The following is a 23,573-nucleotide window of genomic DNA, read 5'->3' on the forward strand; positions in this document are numbered from 1 at the left end:
TAATCTCACTTTCTTACATACTAGGTGAGTCTAACTTTGGCAGTAGAGGATGACATCAGTGTGGCGTCATCTGTGAGTAATACTTAGCATTGTCTTAATGCGTGTTTTACTTTGACATTCTCATCAAGATCAAAGGCAGTCAACTTCAATCAGACTGGAGGAGCAATGGAGAAAATGAACTACATGCCTGAGTATCTCAACGCCAATCCCCAGTGAACCAGAGCATCTATTTAATGGATTGAGCCGAGTATAAGATGACTCAGTTGTTGTGTATGCGTGTAAAGAGCTGGGAAACATCACGTTACTGTGGCTTGGGGGAAATGAAATATTTTCTGTCCCCATCTTTTTGTTTGTTACTGTATCTCTGCCAGTAAGCAAAGGACAAAGAAGGCATAATTGTCTGGCCCCATTATTATTACCCATGACTTTATAACTCAGATCCTGACATTATGCATTTCAAAGCAGCTTTTTTTTTTTTGTTTGCACACATGCAACTCTAATGTGTGCAAGCGTGATTGTTTATGGACATATCAGCATGCGTGTGTGCATAGAAATGTGTGCGTATGCTCAGAATTATTTGTGTCTCTGTCTAAATAGGTTTACGTCTGTGCCTCATTGCTGCAAGTGTGTGTGTGTGTGTGTGTGTGTGTGTGTGTGTGTGTGTGTGTGTGTGTGTGTGTGTGTGTGTGTGTGTGTGTGTGTGTGTGTGTGTGTGTGTGTGTGTGTGTGTGTGTGTGTGTGTGTGTGTGTGTGTATTATGTGTGGAGTGCGAACAACAGACATGACAGCTTGTGCCTTTCACTACAAACATCGGTGAAAACAAAGAACTATGGGATACACACAGGGGGCTGTGCATCTGCATCCAGGGTGCCTCTTAGCAGATTATCTGTGTTTAAGCAGACAGAAGGGCACTCATTAATTTATTGCCATTCAAGCGAATGAATCTTCCCCTCTCTCTTCCCAATTAGTGAGGATTGTACGCTGGGATGGATTTCAACGAAAAAACAGGGTCTATTCATGCAACAGCCATAACGGGTGGAATGAAGTTACGTCTGGTATTTCTGGGCATAAATCAGAGATTAGAAATCTATGATTTGGAATGGAAATTGACTGACATTTGTAGGGGTGTTTCGTTTTGGTAGTGGAATAAGGATTTTGGTCGAATCTAGGGACATGAATTAACACCAAACCTGGATCCCTTACTGGCTATGCACCGAGTGCCACCAGTTCCCAGAGTATGTTCCTGATAGCGCTCAAGCACATGTTGGATAGCGTGTCTTTGTTTGATTTGTCACCCCTGGCATTGCATCACTAGAGCTTGCTGGTGGCATGCAGATCCATTGTTTTCTTCCACATTGCTAGCCTGCACTGCTCACTGCTCTGCATTTATTTCAGTTCATTGTGGTTATCGGTACATACAGACAGAGACTAAATAATGGCACTTTGGGGACATAATTACACGTTTTTCCCTTATTCCCTTCTTGCGTTTGGCAATACCACACCTACACAGACCAAAATGAAGTTTAATAATCTCTTATAAATCATTAACTAAGATATTTTGATTCAGATTTCAAAATTAAAGTTTTCAGTTAGCGCTTAAATGATAGTTTAATCTGAGTGCTTAAACAATTTTGTTAAATAGTTGACCTGGCGTAAAACAGGGCTTAGTGCTGTCAAGACATCAGATTTTCACTCCTCAATTATTATATTTATTATATGAAGAAAATAATAAAAGCGCGGAACACTGTTGCGTTAAATTTGTAGTGATATAAGGTAATGGTATTGCTCTTTCATACCGAGTACTACTTGCTATGAAATGAATGAATGATGTGAGGCAGTATTTATAATAAGGACCCAGGCACCACCTTCCCATCTTGTGCACTTTGAGTCCTACCATATGTTATTCATTTTGATTTATCTTTACTAAAATGTTTGAAAACTGCATGTTTTAAAGAAAATAAATGCTATCTCTACCTATCACTTACAAAAATAGCAAGTGTGATATGTTTTGTACAGTTTGCTGGTGATTCCCTGCAAAGATGGGCTTCAGTGCCATAAAACATATCAAGAAAGACTGAAGAACCAACCTCAGTGTCAACACAAAGCTGCTCTTCAGTGGCCTACCGAAATAGATGGTCATAGAATGATGGCTTTGGACAAGCAAATTAGCATTTTCTAGCATGCCTTTTGCCATAGTAACTTTTAAGAGTGAAACAATCTGATAAAATAGGTCTAAGTAATGTTGTTGTTTTTTTTGTCTTAATAAAACATGCAGTTTTTGAACATTTAAATAGATACAAAGATAAATAAAATTGGCAATGACTCAAAACCCAAAGTGCAGAAGGTGGTATACATGGTACGTATATTTGCATATTTTTAAGCAAATGACTCTGTCCAAACGGATCCAACAAGCCTAGAGATGCCTGCTGTTAATTACAATTTAACTAGCTGACTCTTTCTCTGTTAGATATATGGCGAGTGGCAGCCAGCACAAAGGAGCAATATTATCACGTAATGTGTTGGGTTCTAAACCAGGTAAATACTGGAGCTGGACACGATGTTATTGTATATGTCTAATCAACATTATATCAATATTTCATTTTGTAAATATGACGGTTATCGTCAATACACATTATAGTTTTTCACTATGTACAAAATATGGGAAATTGTCATTTACGACAATTAAATTGATGTTCATCACAATGACCTGCGTTTAGTCGTGACAGTACAGTATGTCCGTTTGTTGCAAATTGATTTCATATACTTATGATACGGTACCACTAATAGTTGATGTATGCTGGTAATAAATTATCTGAGATCTAAATGACTTTACAGTTAATGGAGACAATTCATTTTGTGATTTTCTATATTTTTGATAATGTAAATCATCTACAATGCTGTTGGTGTTTTCAGTGTTGCTGCTGGATGGTGACTAAAACCAGGTCCTGTTTTTGCGGCTGGTAAGATGAGGGAGGACCTGACAGTATACACATGCTTTCTCTTATCTGTATCATTTAATGCCTTCAGCATCCAGTCTCCCCCCACTCCCCTCTGGTCATAAAGTATCAGCTCCAACATCGTCTGTGACATTTGGAGAAATCGGGTGGTGTCAGGGCAGGGGCTGCCTGCGTCATCTATATTCGATAAAAAAGAGGTGACAAAGGCTTTGAGTTCTTGTGATGGATGCTTTCATTGACGGGCCTTCTCCACCCGATGTCTGCCTTTTTACTCTCCGAGTCCTCTTTTCGATCGTTGCTCTTACTTTTATACTTTAACCACTGCAGGACTCCTGTGACTCTGTAGGTGCAGATTGTCTGTGACAGGTGTGTGTGTGCTTGTGTCAGCAAAAGCATAGGACTGATGCTGGCAGAGGTCAGGCTATCCGTCTGTGCATGCGTGTTGGGGGTTGGAGGAGTGTTGGCTTCGGTGGTGGTGTCGGGGTGACACAAAGCCCCCCGGGCGAGGCAGCCGTGCTGGGTGTCACTCCACAGGTCAGCGGGCACCCCCTGCAGCTCCCATGATAAGCCCGGCCTGACAGCCATTTGATGGGAAGAGTGACACACTCTCACACCTCCCTGCTCCACAGCTCACATGGCCAGAGCTCTGGGGAGGAAAGCGATAAGAAGCTCCGTGAATACATCTAACACCCATTCCTCGGGGCTCAAATTCAAAGACGACTGACAACAAGAGGAATCATTCGTATCAAGTGTTACTAGCCCGAGTACAATAGCCAAACAACAGAACTTAGCTGTGTGGTTTAAAAAAATAAAGCTCAAGGTGTCCTGTTTTTTAGATTGCAATGTGCCGCATGTGGTGAGTGTTTAAGTCCACTGTGGCGAGCCTTGCCGTGGCTTTATTGTTGCTGCCGCTGTCACACTGACACACTGACACAGTTACAAAAGCCTCACTTTTAATGAGCTGCATTTGCAATGAGAGCATCGCAACGCCTTTCTCAAAAGAAATCAATGTCTCGTCAATGTAGGGTGAGTTTCAGTTGACACCTCAGTGTAAATGTAATTTAATTGGATTGTAAAATCCATTTAAAAAGCCTGTTGCATTAGAAATTTAAGTAAGCGCATCTTGCGTGTTAATTGATTTACAAGGAATGTTTCCTATAGAAGAGAGTGTTAAATGCTAATAGCCACGTGATAAATCGTGTTTGTTGCAGCACAAAGTGCCATTATGAAATTCATGCACACTTCATTTTCTAACTATCAATATGAGCATGAGAGAGACAGAAAACTATTTTTAAAACACAACACATTGTTGTGAAACAGCAGCTAGCAGAAGTTCACAGTAGGAAGTAGATGCAATCTTAGCAAGGTTGGAATGGCGACCGTGTTTTCTCCCCCGCAGCACTGCAGTCAACCCAGCACCTCCTACACAAACCAGATCCTCTCACACTCAGGCCTACTTCCTCACTGTCTCAACTCAAGCAGGCAGACTGGCAGAAGGGAAGATTGAAGACTGGGGGGCAGCTGCCGACCTTATTCATTTCCTTGTTGTGCAGAAACATAAAGTTGCATTGAGAGATTGATTTAACAAATGCTGAAAGTATTGTATAGCAATTACTATACTGTAGGGGTCTTTGAATGCATGGGTGTAAACCAAACAAAAATGTTGGATGCAGTCTCAGCCAGCAGTGTGTTATACTGGCAATCGGTGAAACATAAATGGAACTGCCTGCCAAGAAAACAAAAATTACCTGCCAGGATAGTTTATAGACATATTTTAGTAGCTGTTTTTTAATAACACAGTGGACATGTACATATTGTTGGCCCACATAGTGGTAGCCATGTGTTATCCATTTGGGATAAACCTCTCGCCTGTGCAGGTCCTGGTTTCCCTACTTGAGGTCAGGTTACTCTTTCCTATCTTGTTCATCTCGAATCACTCTTAATCTTGTCTTCGTACTTGAGAGCAGTTTCTAATCCACTGTGATCAAATCGTGATTTTAAAATCCACGTAATGCAGGTGAATGTAAGATAGTGTGAGATTGACAGGTGGTTTGGTTTAGCATCAGGTCTTTCAGAACCTAAAGACAAAGGGCCTCATTCACCAATATCTTAAGAATTTTCTGAAATTTGTTCTTAAGAATTGTCCTAAGAAAAAGTCTACGTCAGATTCACGACGCGTTCTTAAACCCCGGATTTGTTCACCCCTGTGTTCTTATCCCGATGAATCCCACGTTCCTCATTAATTGAAAGCACGTGCCAGTTGTTTCTCATTAGCATAAGTAAACAACCTGCCAATGCCCATAAAAGGGCATGTCACTGCAGTACCGTGTGCACACGGAGTCACAGAAAGTGAGGGGAGAAGAGAGAAGTTGAGAGATACGTAAATAATGCAGCGGACTCCAAGAAGAAGAACAACTTCAGCAGTTCTGAAGTGGAGGTGCTGCTGCAGGAAGTGAACAGAAAAAGCGCTGTCATATTTAATAGCATTTAAGCACTGGATGTAAATTAAAAAAGATGCGTGTGATTATCTGATCATGTAAAACATTGGTTAATGGCTGAATCTTTCTGCGAAATGGAGTTTAAGAAGAAATTTTTTCTTAAGAACGGATGGTGAATGAGGCCCAAAGCTCTTATCTATACATGCACATTACAACCTCTTAGCAGTGATGAGCTTCAAATAGTGGCCGACAGCATGACACTGTCACACTTATAATCAGCCACAGTTTTCACAGCTAGTTGACCTCATTTGCTGCTGTAGCGAAAAAATGTCCCCTCGGGGATTAATAAAGTAACTACCTAACCTAACCTAACCTACCTAACCTCATCCTTCGGGTCATGGTGAGGAAGTTGGATATGCAGTAAGAGTTTGGTAAAGAACCAAGGAGACAGGTGACATGGTTCAGGTGTCTGATCTAGATGTCTCCGGAAAACCTCCTCCTGGAGGTTGTAGAGAAGGATATCTTGCTCCCACAACCCAGGTATGATAAAGCAGTGGGGCATAAATACATGCACAAGCCTACATACAGGAAATTCACCATGATGTCTTTGAACTTTTGAATTTTTTTGTTGTTGCCCTTCATTACGGCAAAATAGTGCTCGTGGTAGCTAGATTCTTCTCACTATGTCCCTCTGAAAATGACGTCGTCAGTGTGTGTCGCGTTGCAAGTGACGCAAGAAGTCTGGACTGAGGGGGATCTTTATTAATCCAATTGGAAATGCATTTCAAACAACCTCCAAATGTGGTTTAGATCAGGTTTGGAAAAAATTGCATTTTATGTGTTTTTTTTTTTAGCTCTCCAGACTTTCAAAAATCAATCCAGATATAATCTGGAAATGACAGAAAACATATTTGGACAGGCAGTCTGAACAAGGACAAAGACAATTTTTTTTCAATTTGCGAAAGCCAAACTAACCGCAGACAACTTCATTTTCAAATGTAATGTCTCAGTGATTGTGCACATTCCCTGTACACTGATGTGATTGTCCTCTGGTGTGAGATGCTCGAGAGATGCAGATCAAGAAAGACGAGGCAGAGACTGGATAACGTCAGGGGGGCGCAGAGTGGTAGTCCATTAGTGTCATCGGCATGTCAGTAACTCTGAGTGTCATCGGTTCCTGTCACTTTCTCTCCACGGCTTGTCAGATGTGAAGTGGGAGTGGCTGCTGTCAGCGCACAGACATGCTGAGAAATTCCCCCTCAAAAATAAGAGAGTGACTGATCGGTGCCAGAAGACTACAGTGAAGTCCCAAAGCCTCCTCAAATCAAACAGTCAGCTAAAAAAAAAAGATGATAATTTAATGGTAAAAGAGTTCTGCATCAAAGGTCTGATATTGACCTGAAATTGCAACCATTTTATGGTAAAAGCAGTTAAACAAAGTTAATTTGATGTGAAACTAGTTTTCCTTAGAGGCGTGCCTTAAAATTGAAGGTGCCTGAGGGAGCAGCGCAGAGGTAATCAATAGAAGAGAATGCCTGTTTTTAGGTACTGAGTGCATTTTAGACCGTTTGTGAATTAATCAATAGCAGAATATGTTTTGAAAGAGAGGAGGAGGGGTGAGATGAGGATGGGTTACTTCCTCCACCTGAGGGCTGCTATTCATCAGGGAACTGACAGAACGCAGTAAAAAACGGACAGAGAGCTCTTGACACGGTGCTTTTATGTGTTTGTCTGTGTGTTTGTCTGTGTGTGTGTGTGTGTGTGTGTGTGTGTGTGTGTGTGTGTGTGTGTGTGTGTGTGTGTGTGTGTGTGTGTGTGTGTGTGTGTGTGTGTGTGTGTGTGTGTGTGTGTGTGAAGGGGGGTTGTTATGCAAGTGTGTATGTCTTTGCACGTCAAAACATCACGTCGTGGTTTTTTCAGCTTTCCACTAGATTTCCTCGCTTGAGGGCGAGAGTTGTATTTCAGGAAACAAGAGTCTGGAAATATCCCGTTTGCTTGGGGAAAATCTATTACCCCGGCTTGTTCGGTGTACAGGAATGAATTTGGCAGTCGCACAACTGAGGGAGTTCCGTTTTCCTCTTTGTCTTTGTCTGACAAGTCTACACCGCATCCCACACCTCCGTGATGGCCCCAGGTGAATGGAAGATATATAGGTCTTCTTATGTCAGAAAATGGCCACTCAAGGCTCAGGCATGCAACCACGGGGGAGTCCTTCATCTCATATGAGAAACGTTATTGAATAGAGGTTTCGCTTAAAGTTGTGATTTACTGAAAACGATCAAAAAAGCAAACCTTTTTTTTTTTTTTTTACCAAAAGCAGGCAATATAAATGTTTGATATTAATACACAATGACATCTTGGATAAAGCTGAAAATTCATGCTCAGAATGCAGGTCACTTGGGTTGTAAATAAAACCACTTGCCGGACTGCTGTTAAAGTTGAGCCAGTTCCAATGATAGCAAACTCATATGGCGGGTGTGCAATATAGTATCAGTCATAATAAATCATTTTAATGAATATTTTTTGATTAAAAAAAATGATATTGTGATGTGTATTATTCCGACTTGTTGATGCAATGACTTATTTTATGTGCATAACTTAAAGCAACAACAAGCATGGCTAACAGCTGCTCCTCGATGGAAGATTACATTTTGTGAAGGGTAATGACTTCAGTCCTGTGGAAGTGTAAAAAAGATCAGATGTACAACAAACCAGCATATTATTAAGGCTGTCGCCATCATGAAATTTTAGTTGATGATAAATTGTCATACAAATAATTGAATAAACTATTTCATTATATTTTTCTGTTCATTTTTTATATATACTTCTGTAATATATATATACTATGTAATACTTGTGAGAAGCTTGGCTAATATGTTAGTTCTTACTTAATATTTGAAAGAAAACTCTTACATTTATTCTGACATTTATAATATTTCAGTTGCATAGTCTTGAAATCAGTACCATAATATGATCGTCGACAATGTTGTTATCGCAGAAATTTCATGCTATTATTTTAGGGTCATATTGTCTGCCCCTAACATGTGATAAGAACAGGTCAAATCTGGCCAGATCACTAAAAGTTATAGCTCATATCTTCCTGTCCCTTTGAACAATCGGGTTTGAGGTTAATCTCTGCTTAAACTATTCCTTAATATAACTTGTTGGTATTTGTTATTAAGTACAATATGTGTGCAGACCAGTGCAGTGCAACAGACCTTACTCACAGCAAACATTCCCCCCCCAAAAAAATACATGTTGCATGACGTAGGCATTTCAATGAACCCCAAAGCGGGCTTCTTTGCTAAATATGGTACTATGAGTTATCCTCCTGTGATAAGTGTTGGTGTTTGGCAGAGACTAAAATGTGCAAAACAGAGTGAGACCGAGGAAACCGAAAGTGCCAGATGTGAGCAGGCTTTAACAGGTTGCCCTACTGCTGTTTGGGACCAATTAGCATTTGTCATGACCAACTTCCACCCTTCCACCAGTTGGTATGTTTTGAGCACACATTTATTTTCACTTTCAATATGGTTCATATTTTATTAGCACCACTAATTGTCTCGATCCACCACCCTCCTCTGCCTCTTTCCAAGCCGCAGAATTGTTATCAGAAAATCACAGTGGAACAGACGCTTTGCTCCCAAGCAGTTGCGCTCATCTAATTATAAAGCACTAGGTAAATGTTGAGCAGATGCCCTCCACCAACCCCCCTCCTCCCCTCTTCCCCCGCCCTCTCTGCCATCCAATTGAGAGAGCCATTTGGTCTCATTCTAGTGTTACATTGGCTCCACATGGAGTGGTGATCCTTGCCAAGCGGCTGCCGTGGTATAAATGAACCTAATCGCTCGCCAACTCTGCATACTGTCCGGCAGACTAGAACAAAAGAACTTCTACTTGAGTTAAAGTGGTGTCATACCCTGCTGTGGTGCTGGACTCCTCAGCTTGTGCCGTCTAGTTGCGGAGTTTGTGTGTGCAGCGAGGACGCATGAGTGTGATGGTGTCAGAGGATGCTGCACTCCCTTCTAAATGAACCAACACTGCACTTCTAAATGACTAATAGCGTCAGTGTCCTTGCACCTAGTATTTGGCAGAGTCATGCCATAATTGGGCTATGAGTGGTGGAAAGACAAAGAAAACTACAGCAAATAGAGACACAGAGAGAAAGTCAGACTTTCACTTGTACTTCTACTGAAGCAACCTGTGACCTAGAGCTGCACGATTCTGGATAAAATGAGAATACTTTTTTTTTTTTTTTTTTTCTAAATAGATTTATTTTTTCCAATATAAATGTGTAGTGTGCTCATGTATTTGATACTGAAGAAATCGCAACAAATCTTATGCTGCTTGAAGTAGGATATCTTTGGAAACACTTTTTTTTAGCTTAACTGTAGCATATTCATAAATCTGATAGTTAAATAAAAACAATCAAGCTCAGTTACTTGCCTTCTTTTATTAAACCTTTGAACAAGTAACAGTGAGAGTTTCTCTCACTCACTTTCACCGGGTTTATTTTCCTTATTGCCGGTGTCTGCTGCTTTGCATCACGCGATGGAATGCTCTGTTATTGGTTGAGGGAGAGAGTGGAAGCGCTTGTTTTGATGCAGCTTATGTACCGAATGAAAATGCAGCAGCATTGTTGGCATTTGGAAATTAGATCGTTTAGAAGCATTAATCGAGATCACAATTTTAGTACAAGTAATTGTGGGGCCCTACTGTGACCTGAGACTCTGTGTAACCTAGATATGTAAAACAAGACAGCCTGTTTTGGTTTGTGTCCCACACTGGTCCTCGCAAATGCTGCAATACCACCTGATTACACCACTTTGTTTCTTCCTGCTAATTCCATCTCCAATTCACTACCCCATAAAATACTGTTAGTCCAATTTAAAAAGGTTCATTTGGTCAAAGTAACATTTGTTGCCACTGGAGATGCAGTAGTTATTGATGGTTGCTGTTTGTGTTTAATGTCATGGGAATTGGTGTGACGTGATGACCAATGACAATTCGCAGCACTGCCAGCAGCACCCCGAAGTACTAACATCTTACCTGCTTCCAAGAAGAGTCAAACATTTGTCCAAGGAGCTTATTGACAAATAATGTAGAGAATAATGAAAATCCAAGCAAAACACAAACATGGCCACGTTGTGTTGCATTAGGCTACTATCAAGTATATAGGTGGCCTTTGTTTATCAAGCTCAGTTTGGACTCCATGCAGTCCCTTCCTCTCCTCCTCCAGTGTTCACATCTCTCTCCTGGCTTCATTACCCTTCATACCACACACTCTGTGCTGGGGAGGCAGAGCAGCTGTCATTGCTGTCTGGCAGGAGTGTCCACTCTCCACTCCACCACAGCCACAAGTGACCTGTTCCTGTCTCCGAGCCAGAAGAGATGACAGCCTCTCTGCAGCCTGTTTGGTCCAGGTGTGGGCTCTGGGTATAAGCTTCACTGCTATCCAAGTCATGGCTGTGATTGCACTTAAAAATGTTATGTTGGCCTCGCAGTTGTAAGCCTTGTAAAACAATACTGAATCCATGTGCGGGTAGGATGACTTCGAAGTACACGACACACACACACACGCACATGCAGGAGCAATCGCATGCACGTGCACATGGGCATCCATTACACAGTCGGACTATAAATCTGCCTTGGAATTAACCAGTGAGGAGAGGCTGATTGCTGCAGCGGTCCCCTCACATTCTCAGGAATGAGAATTAATGAGCGGACGGTGGCATGAACAATCCTTTATTACACCCATTAGCCAGAGGAGCCTTATGAAACACCAAACACACAGCCGAGTCGTAACATACGTGGCCTGCTTATGGTTCCCATGGCAGTGTGAAGATTCCCCACCCACCACCACACATGCATACCATTACCACATTACCCCCCACCCCCGCCCCCCAGTCTCCCCTCTGTTCACACAATCAGTGTATTCAGTACAGTCGCCTGCTTATTTCTTCCTAATGTCAAAATATTTCTGAAGTGCCAGCTAATAAGTGCAGCTCTGGAGTGTCTCCATGAGCTCAATATGTTCATCAACACATATTTTTCTCTCTTTTGGAGAAACTTCAAGATATGGCAGAATCATTCATCAGGAACTTTGCTGTGTGTTGCCTGTAAATCACACCACTCATCCCTGGATGGATGCAGTCTTCAAACAACATCACCGCCAGGTGTTCTTAATCAAGATTGGTTTGTTTGCTTGTTTTTTTTTTGTGCATATATTAAAATTACCAGGTGGACTATTTTTTTTTTCATTAATGTATTCTCCATCAAGAGCAAGGTAATGTTACAGCTCATTTACTGTGCAGAGCTTCAGGTCATGCAAACATGCTTTGACAGCTGTTTCATTACATTGAGAATAGACTGGCTGACACTGTTGTGTGAGGTTACTTACAAATCCCTTCTGTTACACAGCGATGTGGGGACACTCTGTTTTTTTTCATGAATCTTTAAGTACAGCAATTGGCCCGTGTTATTCTAATACCATTTAACTCATCCTAAAACTCCCTGATAAATCTTTATTTGATCATATCTGTCACTGCATGTCACTTGGAAATATGCTTTCTCAATGTGTTTAAACTGTCTGCCAATGGGAATCAAAACATAGAGAACTGGACAGAGTATTGCGCTGTTGGGACAGAAAATGTTTGAAAAAATCATCATGATGAAGTAACAAGCTCTCCAGTAAGCATTTGCAAGGCATCCTGAACAATAAACCCACTAAGAAACAGCTCAATAAATTAAACTGAACCATTTCTGTCTCCACCAAAAGGCATAACAGTATATTCAATAAAGTTTTCTGAACTTGACAAATGAATGACTGCCAAGTGTTCTGCCCTCCACACACAAGCTAAGCAGTGAGGAAACATTTGATTAGACTGATAAGTCACGACTTGTTGCACAGGGATGTGTGTGTGTGTGTGTGTGTGTGTGTGTGTGTGTGTGTGTGTGTGTGTGTGTGTGTGTGTGTGTGTGTGTGTGTGTGTGTGTGTGTGTGTGTGTGTGTGTGTGTGTGTGTGTGTGTGTGTGTGGGGAGGGGGGGCTTGTTTATATATCCCAGTGGGGACCTGAATGATGACTCATCCACGGGGAGTGGTGTCACTGTGGGGACAAAAATTGAGATCCCCATGGGTACAGTCTGCTTTTTCAAGGGTAAGACCTGGTAAAAAAAAAAGAAAAAAAAAAAGGGGGGGGGGGATAGTTGTGATAGTTATGGTTAGGGTAAGGTGCTAGGGAATGCATCATGTTTCTGAGTTTTCCCCAGAGGGACAGTGAGACAGATATGTGACTGTGTGGATCACCATATGGATAGTAATTTTAATAGTACAAGTGTGTAAAAATTTACATTTGAAAATAACTATAAACAAACTGCAACATTTTCCTCTAACATCAACTAAATATCACAGATTTATATTCATATGGAAATGGAACCAGTGCCTTAGATGGTTCTCTTGGTTCTCTTGATGCTATTTGTGCTACATGCACACATCTCTGAGTGTTGAGAACTGAATCATGCATGGCCTCTCTGCAGCTGAACGGTCATATTTCCTACTGTTCAATTAAAGCATGAATTATATCAGTCTGAGTCTGAAGGCTTCATGTTGCTCCCTGTATCTTTGGTCTGACAGTACAGTATTTATCAGGTATACAGGAGCTCTTCTGAGCATCATTTCTGTCTCTACTGTTCTGTGTAATCAGGACACAGTGGGACACACTGAATTGCATCCAATTTCCTCTCACTTCCCTTTGTTTATTGACTGGGGGACCTGACAAGGAGTGAGGCTCAAGTAGGCTTGTGAGAAAACCACAGACACTAACTCTCCTAACCTCTCTGCCATTTTTGCTTTGCCATGAACAACACAGCAGGGAGCCATGAAGTAGATTGATTACACTTGTGATCACTCTTTGAAGATAATGTCCTTCCTTTTAATCATGCCATTGTGCCGCTGCTCTTTTACAAGGATAAGATTATCTTCAGCAGCTTCATCACTGTCTCATTGTAAATGCCGTCCTAATTGGACAGCTCTGGTTTTCCTCGGAAGTTCTGACCTTATTTACTGCTGTGTGTCTGGAACCACTTTCAAATGGCACCTCTTTGCTGTCTTCAGGTCTACATCCTACCTTCTCCCTCACACAGAAGTCAAGGTGTTGTCTTCACTTTCTAAAAGCTTTTACATCTACATCTAAAAGCTGTCAGAATCCAGGTGAATGGAATTATTCTGCCAAATTTCCTAGGGCGTATAACTGTACTTCGTAGGCAGTATTTACAGTCTGTTAGTTTGATCCTTGTGGTGTTGAGCTTTGCTGAGTGCTCTGAAGTCAATAGCCTCGTATTTACTCATTGGGTACCAGAGAGGCCTTATAATCCTGTGACTCCATAAACCTGACATTTTTATCAAATCGCCAGCCAGACATCCCCGAGCTTTGCCTTCTCTGATAAATTCACAGCGTTTGAATTAAGATTTGAAGATGACTTTGGTGAAACAAAAGCTTGAATGAGAGACTTCGCAGCCTCAGGCCATCATCAGTAATACGGTCCTTTTATTCTCATTGACACTGGCAGAATTGACCAGACCTGCTCGCTTACTGTCCATGAAGCGGTCTTGATTTTACCGACCTGCTCTCTTTTTGAGTTCTTTGTGGTGGTTGACATTTATGATGTGATGCCTATTACCCTATTTGACTCTGGGGAAAGTATTAAAAACAGAAGTCTCAGATACAAGATACCAGTAATCACACACACTGTGCACAAAATAAATTGTTTTGTGGATTGACTTTTTTTCTTCAGCATGTAGACATGAATTTTAAATGCTTTGTTGTTTAAGACCCCCCAGCCCCCCTCCCCTCTCTCATCTTCTTTCTTACCTCTTTCCTTCCTACTTTCTTTCATCCCTATTTTCCTATCCACCCCACCTGAACTGGCTCCTAGTTAATGGCAGATCAGTGGTCAGCCGCAGGGGTCCTGACTGACCTTTCAAACCCTTGCAGTTTATTATTTACACTGACAAAGCCCCACGTGCCACCGTCTGACCTCCACTTTCATTCCCAAACTAGCCACCGTGCGACAGCCTCCCAGACAAAGCGCCAGGTGGAGCAGGGAGGGGCGGGAAAGAGGGATGAGATGCCTTTGTTGTGATCACAAGTGTGTCTGGCATTATGTAAATAGTGCTTATCCAGTGTTAATTGCCTCTGCTGCTAAAATGAGCACATCAAACGTGAAGGAAACAATTTATTGCTTTCAAAGTCTCTCCAGGCCACAGTGAATAAGACTGGACCTGACATTTGACAACATTGCGAGTCCCATCTGTTACATGTCATCTATTCTGCACTCTAAAACGTTACGCAAAATAGCAAATAATGCAAAACAAATCTGGTTCATTTCAATTTGGTCTTATTTTTTATAGTTTTTGAGATTATTTTTCACTGTAAAAACACTGTACATTGTTCGTTGCTAAAATCTGGGAAGGCGGCAATGTTGCAAAAAAAGTCATATGAATCAACTTCCTGGTTCATCTTCCACCTACCTACCAAAGATGTATGTGATAATTACTTACTTACTTATTTTTTACATGTCATTTGACCATACTCAGTTTTGCCTCAGAATGGCCATTGTTGAACTGTTCAACATTTTGGGTTAAATAAAGAGATCACTCTCGTATCTGAACAATAAATTTGAAGCGAGCTGGAAGTTGCTTAGCTTATCTTGGGAGTAAGACTCGAAGCCGTGGAAACAGCGACCCCAGCTCTCCTGGACTGTCCTCCTCCAGAAAATGACCCCATAGGTTTTTTTTGTGCAAGCAGCTTATTACGTCCCACAGCTAAGTTTTGAAGCCAAGCAGCTTCTAGCGGTCAAATGAATAAAAACAATCTGTTGTCCTGGAAAAGCAATGAGTGATGTGAGTTTTTCTATGTTAGACGCAGGTGGGTTGGTTCGACACAACAGGGACTTGGTTGCAGGAGCCCAGTGCTGGAGTTATATCCCTGGTCGGGATAGTCTCTTCAGATTGTGTTTCCTTTTGCCACGACTACAAAGTTTACATAACTTTGAGGACTTAGTAACTTTAAGGCACAACCCAGTTCGAGTTATGATTTTAACCCTAACCATTATCTTTCCCTAACCCAAGCCAGGTGATTTTTGTGCCTAAACCTAACCAAAGACAGTCTGGTGCTTCCAGACCCAAATTCACTGCATAAATTTAGGGCTTTGGTAACACTCCATAAATAAGAAATCTTTTCTAGTTGTTGCACTCTACCGGGCATAGATCTCGAGTTAATTTTGAAACTGTTGGAACAACTGGATTGCTGATTGGTTCGCCCTTCAGAGTAGCTGAACAAACTTTAATGCGAACAGGGTTTCCTGTGAGGCAGAGTCAAGCTAAACCAGGGGCGGCAATTTCGGAAACACTCCCGGGGGTCATATTATAGGGTAGGAACACGTGTTAGCAGACTCATTGCTTTGTGGATGTCATAAAATCTGCCTACCAGCACCTATATAGTGTGTCTGTGCAAAAATCAATGACCTCTGTTGTACTGTTAAGGTTGTAATAAACTGTATTTTTCTTTCAACATTTAAATTACTTTTCTTCATCTACAAGTAAGTAGACAGGAAGGTTACAGACAAATATAAGTGAGGGAAGGGCTTTGGTGTGTTTGGTTTTACTTTACATTTTAACCTTTTTTTGTAAATACTCCTACTTTGCTCTTTATTTTGTCACACCTTCCCTCTGCCTCCATCTCAACACCTAAAGAGGTGTTCCATGACAGTACCTATTTGATTTTCTTCAGTCAGCATATGGATGGCACCATTACTCCTTACAACATCTTTTCACACCAGCCAAAGCTTTTTGCTGATCTGCACAGCACATAGTATCATCCAGCTACCCCCTATCTCCCACTTCTTTCCTCTGCCCCCCCAAACCAATTACCAGTTATCACCAAGAAGGAGGCTGTTCAGCCATTAGTTATTCATCCACCCAAGCGCCGCTTTTACTTTAATTCGATTTTCTCCCTCCATTTTACATTAAAGCTCACTCCGAGATGGCAAGATCTTAAAAGTTAAGTACAGAGATTAACTGTGCATCTCTAAATCTCTTCAACAAATATACCCGGCATGTACCATTAACCTTGAACAAGCTGATTAACTCAGCACTCCGTTTTCCTCACCAGTCCCAAATTATATTTAGAATTTGCAGCAGAATTTCATAACACGGCCAAAATAGGATAGTCCAATTATCTCACATTCAGCCGTAATCTATTAGTGATGAAGATGGAACGTTGCGTTGATCTAATTTCATGGAAAAGTGATCATAAGAAGAGCAGAAGGATGTCGTGGCTATTATTACACCAAGCATCTGAAAATTAGAGCTATTGTATGGACAGCTGATGAAATGTTTGCCCATTGTTTGTGATTTTTTTTCTGTCTCATCTGTCAGAGTCTACTTTCTGAGTTTGCACCACTATATGTCTTTCAGCTATAGTGTTGATGTCACACTGCTGCTGCTAAACTTTGAGAACTTTTGCAACAACTGTGACCTACAGAAGAGAAATAATCATCAATTGTTAATTACAAACAACTAAAAGTTCTTAAGTAATCCATCCATGAACTGGGCTTTCTTCACCTGCTCTGCTGCTCAACACTCGTGACATTGAGTGCTGGGAGAGTTCATGCAAACATCTCTTCTCCCTTTGTCCTTTTAAGATAGTTGTCCTTGCGCTGAGTGATTGCAGCAAGAGATTGGATAATAAACGTATGTAAAAAGGTGCACAATGAATTTTAGAGCAGATTGAAAGAGGTGATACACTTTGAACGAGTTGCGCAATAAAGGGAGTACTCCACAAAAGATTGGTGCTCAGAGAAGAAAATTGGCAGAATTCATCAAACGTTCTGTGGGCATAAAACCTCGGCAGCAGTGCGTTGGGCCTTTAATGTGAAAAATAGCCCAGGGGCCTTATGGAGTGTGTTTTATGTGGTTGGAGGGGTTAACGGAGGCTCGTACATTGGTTCATGTAGAGATGTTGAGGGGATTGTCAGATTTCCCCAGTGGCATCCTCGCCCTCTCTCTTTCTCTCGGTTTCATGTCATTGGAGCGTTGCTTGAGTCGCTGAGACAGTAGCGCTGACTGTCTGGGAGTGATTTATGCAGTCATAAGGGCTGCACTGTAGCAGACCTTGGCCCGTATTTTATTCTGACACTTATTATTGAAATGAGACATTTGGGTGTAAAGAGGAACTCAATCCGTTTTCTCAGCGAGAGGACGAGGCAGCAGTCATGTTCACATCAAATCTCAGCCTTCCAGATTTTGGGAAGTCCTCGGGGAGTATTTAATTCCACTTCTCTATCGAATGTTCTCATCCTCACTTGTATATAGTTTTTTTTATTTATGAAAATGCAAATTCAATTTCACATCTTCAAAGACAAAAATGCAACACGCGGATGCTGTTGTTGGAGCGGCAGTGTAGCGGCTGCTGTTCATGTGCTCAAAGAGGAGGCAGACTTCAACTGTCAGTCTGCGGTGTTTCCTCTGCTCTACTGTCGCATCAACTCTCAAAAAAAAAATAAATCAACAAACAACATACAGCAGTAGTTATTTCTTTAGTGGTAGTTGGTGGCAATTATTTTTTTTGCCAAAAGTCTGATGCATTTTCTGCATTAGTGGTAGTTCGAGCATTACTGTAGCTTAGTTAGCCAAAAATCATCAATACAGAGGTTCAGCGAAGTGCTTGCCTCACCATTTTCTGTCACCTCTCTGCTGTCATCCTACAACACTTAAAGCCTACAAATTCCAAGGCACTTCACTCAGCACAGAAACAAAGCAAATACCAACTGTTTTGTGTAACTGAAGATATAACTTCATATTCCAGTCAAACTAATAAATGCAATTCATAATTTTACCCGAGGGCAATTCTGCTCTGCCGATATTAGGTATTCAACCAACTTGAAACCAGATCCAAAATGGACCTGGCTATCAGAACTCCCTAACTGTCACCAACCATAGTCTCTACCACCTTTTATCTGAAGGCTCCACACAGCTTGACTGGATCCTAACGACGAGGGGTCATGTTGCCTTTTCCCAAAAGATGAGTAGATGGAACAGGCGTGTAATTGACGGCTGTAAGCGCCACACTCCCGGGACTGGATGACCTACATGTTACACTTTCTCCATCTGCCTGCATACACTTAACACCCCACAGGCTGCCACTCAAACCAGCAGGTGACGGTGCGCGGTAGACACAGACTCTGTGTAACACAGACTTATTGCATGTACAGATGTTAAGCACAACACCCAAGGTTACACGGTTAAACCTTGGGTGCCGCTGAAAGCCTTGTTCACCTGTCAGCGTAGCTGAAGTAGAAAGGATGACCTTGCTTCATTTATTTCGGGGCATTTTGAGTTCAACTAAGATCCGCATAAAGGCAAACACTTTCATCTTGTTCACAGCGTAAACTCTATAAAATTGTAAACAAAAACATTTCATTAAGATTCAAAGCGCTGCATCCAAGCCATAAAGCAATGTATGTAGTTAATTCGCAGGCATAAAAAAGCTAATGGACTATTAGAGCCTAGTGCCTGAGGCTGCCTTTTCTCCTTGCAGAAGAAGTACATCAATCACTTATATCAGTAATCCCCTGCAAGCTGCCGGCAGTGTCTGTGCCTCCTGCCACAGAAAAGGTCCCACAGCAGAAGCAGCATCAGATGTGGCTGAAGTTGACACGTTAACTGATAAACTGGCCCCACTTTCCTCTCACTATCACTACATTCTGCCCTCGGCCTTTGGAGATATTGATGGCAGGGAGCAGTCAATGAGACAAAAATGGCGACAGAGGAGACGCCTGAAGAGCCGAGCTAAGCTGTGGCGTGTTTGTTCTTCCTTGCTTGTATTCTTACCTGGAGGATAAGATGGAACAAAGATGAAAGCGTCTTCAGGATTGTGCTTTGCTGTGGGCGACTTTAAGCTTGTGGTTGAGAAAATAGAGACTTTTGGTGAAGTTTGGTAAAGTAAGTCTGTCTGTTTGGCAGCAACAGCTCAGAACAGCTTAAAGTGGCACGAGATATTTACTGAAGCGGAGACTTAATGCTCTCAGCTGCATCACAAATACATAGTTTATGAATGTCTTTGTCAATATGGGACTCTGCCACAGAGAAAATGAAAGAAAAGAAAAAAGTGGCTTCATTCTTTTGTTACACTCCACTGAGTTGGTTTACTGCATTTGTTGTTGGAAAGCTGGTGGTCGTCTCGGGGGCTTTGAATGAAAACACATTTCTCTCCTGGCTACAGCTGGTGCATATCCATGTGCAAACAGCCAGCAGATGCGCCTTGATCCAACTCCTCCATCCCAGCACCCGTTTACTTCCAACTTCACATTTACCTGATCATCTCCTCTCCCAGTTGTGGAGCAAATGATCCTGCATGAATAATCACCATTGTTTTTGCTCCAGACCAGTAAGATAAGTCATGTTGACTTTGTGCATATGGAGCAGTTTAAGCCAGGAAGCTCTTACAGAGCTGCTTTGGACTCGATAAACACTACAGCTGCTAAATAATTTGTTGCAAACAGATTTTGTTTACCAGCATGTGTTTATGAATGCATATTTATTTGCATACTTTGCAAAGAGGATAGATAGATAGATAGATAGATAGATAGATAGATAGATAGATAGATAGATAGATAGATAGATAGATAGATAGATAGATAGATAGATAGATAGATAGATAGATACTTTATTAATCCCGCAAGGGGACATTTTTTAAAGTTAATGCTTTATGCTATTTTAGATGCTACAGCTTGTTCTGAGTGCGGGCAGTCATTGCAAGAGGAAACATTGTTTAAGACTGAGGAATTTAGCCAACTGCAAAAAAAAAAATTAAGATTTCACTGTATAAACTCACCTTCAGCATCTTTAGGCATGCTGACTGATGATGTACTAGTGAATAAAGCTGTTGCTGAAGGCAGATCTTCAGTGGGAGAATATCTGAGAGTATCTAAGAAGCTGCAGCCAGGCTTATAGAAACCCTTCCCATCTGTCAGATAGGACTACAGACCCACACAACTAACCGAGGCTGTGTGTTTAGCTGGATAGACATCAGTCGAGGGGACAAAGCACTGATGGCAGAGTCCCACATGCAGGACTTAAAGCCACTTAATATACTCTGTTTATTGGGGATTAATTGTTCCATCTGGCTCTCATGGAAACCAGTGAAGAAAAAAGAAAAAAAAAAAAAAAAACACAACACCCCCTCCTCATTTTCCCATTTCATTTTGGTTGTCGAGTACGGCTTGTAAGCAGGTGAGGTTGGGGGGGGGGGGGGGGGGGCTGGACCGGACAGTCAGTACCAGAGGGAGAGCTGGGAAATTTGATCATTTTTCTTTGGGTCTGTCATATGCCATAGGCTGCCTCATTTGTCTGCTCCAACTCCTTTGTTTCCACCAGACTCGCTGTTCTAGGATTAGGCTGCAGAGCCCGAGACAAGCAGCAAGAGAAGACAGAGGGAGAGAGAGCATCACCGTCAAAGGAACTATATAAGCTAATTATTACTGTGCTCCATGTTTCTTGAATACAATACTTAAGTCTAATATATGTGCTCCAGTACCTGCTGAATGGCCAAGAGACAGAATGAAGGCAGGTTTGGAGTGTGAAGGAAGGAGGGATGAGGGAGGCGGCACGACTGCACGTTTCTATTTTTTTTTTTTTTTTCTCCAAATTGCCCCGCTGTTCCACAGGAGCGGTGTTGACCCAGTTTATCTCCCGCTCAGGTGATTAATGCAACATCGCTCCAAACAAAGGTCACATCAAGAGGCAGGAGAACCGGCCAGAGCACAACTAGAGCTAAGGGAAAAAATAAGTTGTTTGTTTTTTGAAGGGCATCACTCAGTCTCTAGAGATACACATGAAAAAAAATGGAATAAAAGACTCGCATAGACCAACTCACATATGCACAGAGGAATAACCCAAGGACGAAAGTTACCAACTACTACTGTGGTACAGTTGTTGTGTTTTTAGTGCGGTTTGTTTGTTTGTTTGTTAGCATAATTACGGAAAAACTAGCAGCTCGATTTTCATGGAGCTTGGTGGATGAGTGTAGCGTGGTTTAATAAAGAACCCAATACATTTGAAAGAGTATCTGAATCACAGGCCAGATCCACAAATTATTTTTATTTCATTAACATCGTGAGATACAGTGGGGAATTTGGCTTATTAAATGTCATCCAAATTAAAATCTCGTAGTTGGCAGTAAAGTTTAATCATGACAAAAAATAGGCCATTCTAGAAATATCGATGACTCCATGTCACAATCCACATTCATGGATACCAGTAATCCTCAGGGATACACATGTACTTTCTGAAACTTAATAAAGCTAGCAGTCGTTGTGTAGCACTCGAGGACAGTACATTTATTGGGGAGAACCAGAACCTGCGCAACAGCTAAGATGTGGAGCTTCAGCCAGGCACAAGTGTATTTTGACACCACTCAGAGGTTCACATTGTAGGAAGTGTAGGATCTGACCTTTGTTTTTTTAGGTAGGTAGGTAGGTATTTACTTTATTAATCCCTGAGGGGAATTTTTTTTGTGGTTTTTATTGGTTTTCTTCATAAGTCTCTGTTGTGAGTCCTCCAACTGTAAAGAAGGCCACCAATTTTCTTGAGCGCCCCTTTAAGAGGAAGCAATGCTAAGACAGCAACTAACCACCAGATGACATGTGAGACCCAACAGAGGAATAGATAGAAATTTGGGAATCATTTTAAATGGTCTTTGCTTTTCATTGTTCACATAATGGAATGGGGACCAGCCTGAGGGTTGTGTTCCCCTTCAGGGGATGCAAGCTAAATCAAAGGAATCAAGACATTATTAATGCCTGCTAAAAAAAAAAAAAAAAAAAAAAAAAAAATCCCAGAATTTCTTTGATATTTTATATTTGTTAGATGGGTCGTTTTACATTTTGTGGGCTCTAAAAATTGGCCCATTTCTAAAATTTACTAGGTTTCAGCTCTTAGTAAGTTGAATACCTTTGGGTTTCAGACTGTTGCACAGACAAAGCAAGACATTTGAAGACACCTTGGGTTCTCAGAAGTATTTTTTTCTTTTTGACATTTTAATTGGCCAAAAGATAATCCATAACAATCATTAGAAACTAATCCCTTCATCAGTGACTGGACATGTATATCTCACATGGGATCTAATCAGTAAGTACATGTAAGTAGACATATTTATCAGAAAAAATAAAACATCCATGCTGAGCCCGGCTTTACAGACGGTTTATGTTGTCAGGTCATATCAATACCTCACTGCTGCTTAAAACATATTGAGTCATTTCTTAAAATGTTCAGTGTCAAATTAACTAAGATATTTAACAGAAGATGTGCGAGTGAAGAATTAGTGGTGTAATATCTGGGGCTGAAAATATAAGCCTCGTCTGTAGGAGTTCCCTGATGGTTTCTGTCTTTAATGTTCCTTTATAGGCAGCACATACACGCAGCCAGACTTACTTGGAACTGTCAACTGCTCATGAATTTAGGTCATTTTGTTATGGTCAGAAATAGATTGTGTTTTTATTTCTACCAGGATGTTCCATTTAAAAAGGGGCCTTGCTGTTTTTGAGTTTCCCAGCCTTGCTGTATCTTTCCACAGCTGACACTTGAGAATATGAATGCTTTCTTTTTATCTCGACTTTACTTTAAAATTTATCATTTAAAATAAATTCAGCTTCACTCCAAAGCCATATTTAAATACAACAATTGGTGTAATTACGCTGCATCTACCTCCATTTTATTCTCTATTCTTTCCTTTCTGCGGCTATCTAAATTATAATCTCTAGTTTCAGCGTTAGACCAAAGCACACTCTCGGAGGTATTCCACAGCCATGCTTTCTCTTCCAGAGAAATTACTGGTGCTAAATTAAGCAATGGTTTTCTTTATATGTGCCAGCTGTAGTGCAAATGGTTTGCAATCTGCCAGAAAATCCAGTTCATTTTGTGGAGATGAGGTTGAAGATGGAGTGAGTGAACAGGGGCCATTCGGGCTTTGATCTCACATTCTGATAATGTTGCCTCAAACTGTGTTTTGTATGAATGTTGTGTATGTTTTCCAATGTTGCATTCATGAAGATTTATTTTTGATCATCTGTCGAGAAGACATTCGGGGGGGGGGGGGGTGAGAGAGAAAAACATTATTA

The 23,573-nt window shown here is 41.3% G+C and overlaps 1 protein-coding gene across 2 annotated transcripts in view; it reads left to right on the forward strand.

Annotated features, from left to right (window-relative positions):
* The window catches only part of LOC138619050 (PDZ domain-containing RING finger protein 4-like), a 123,695-nt gene that overhangs the window by 76,425 nt on the left and 23,697 nt on the right, over nt 1-23,573 (forward strand). The window lies entirely within an intron of this gene.

Source organism: Brachyistius frenatus, unplaced genomic scaffold (genome assembly GCF_029030835.1).
Source record: "Brachyistius frenatus isolate BFR_SWC_R1_liver_20210118 unplaced genomic scaffold, ASM2903083v1 Contig_19, whole genome shotgun sequence".
Lineage (NCBI taxonomy): Eukaryota > Metazoa > Chordata > Actinopteri > Embiotocidae > Brachyistius > Brachyistius frenatus.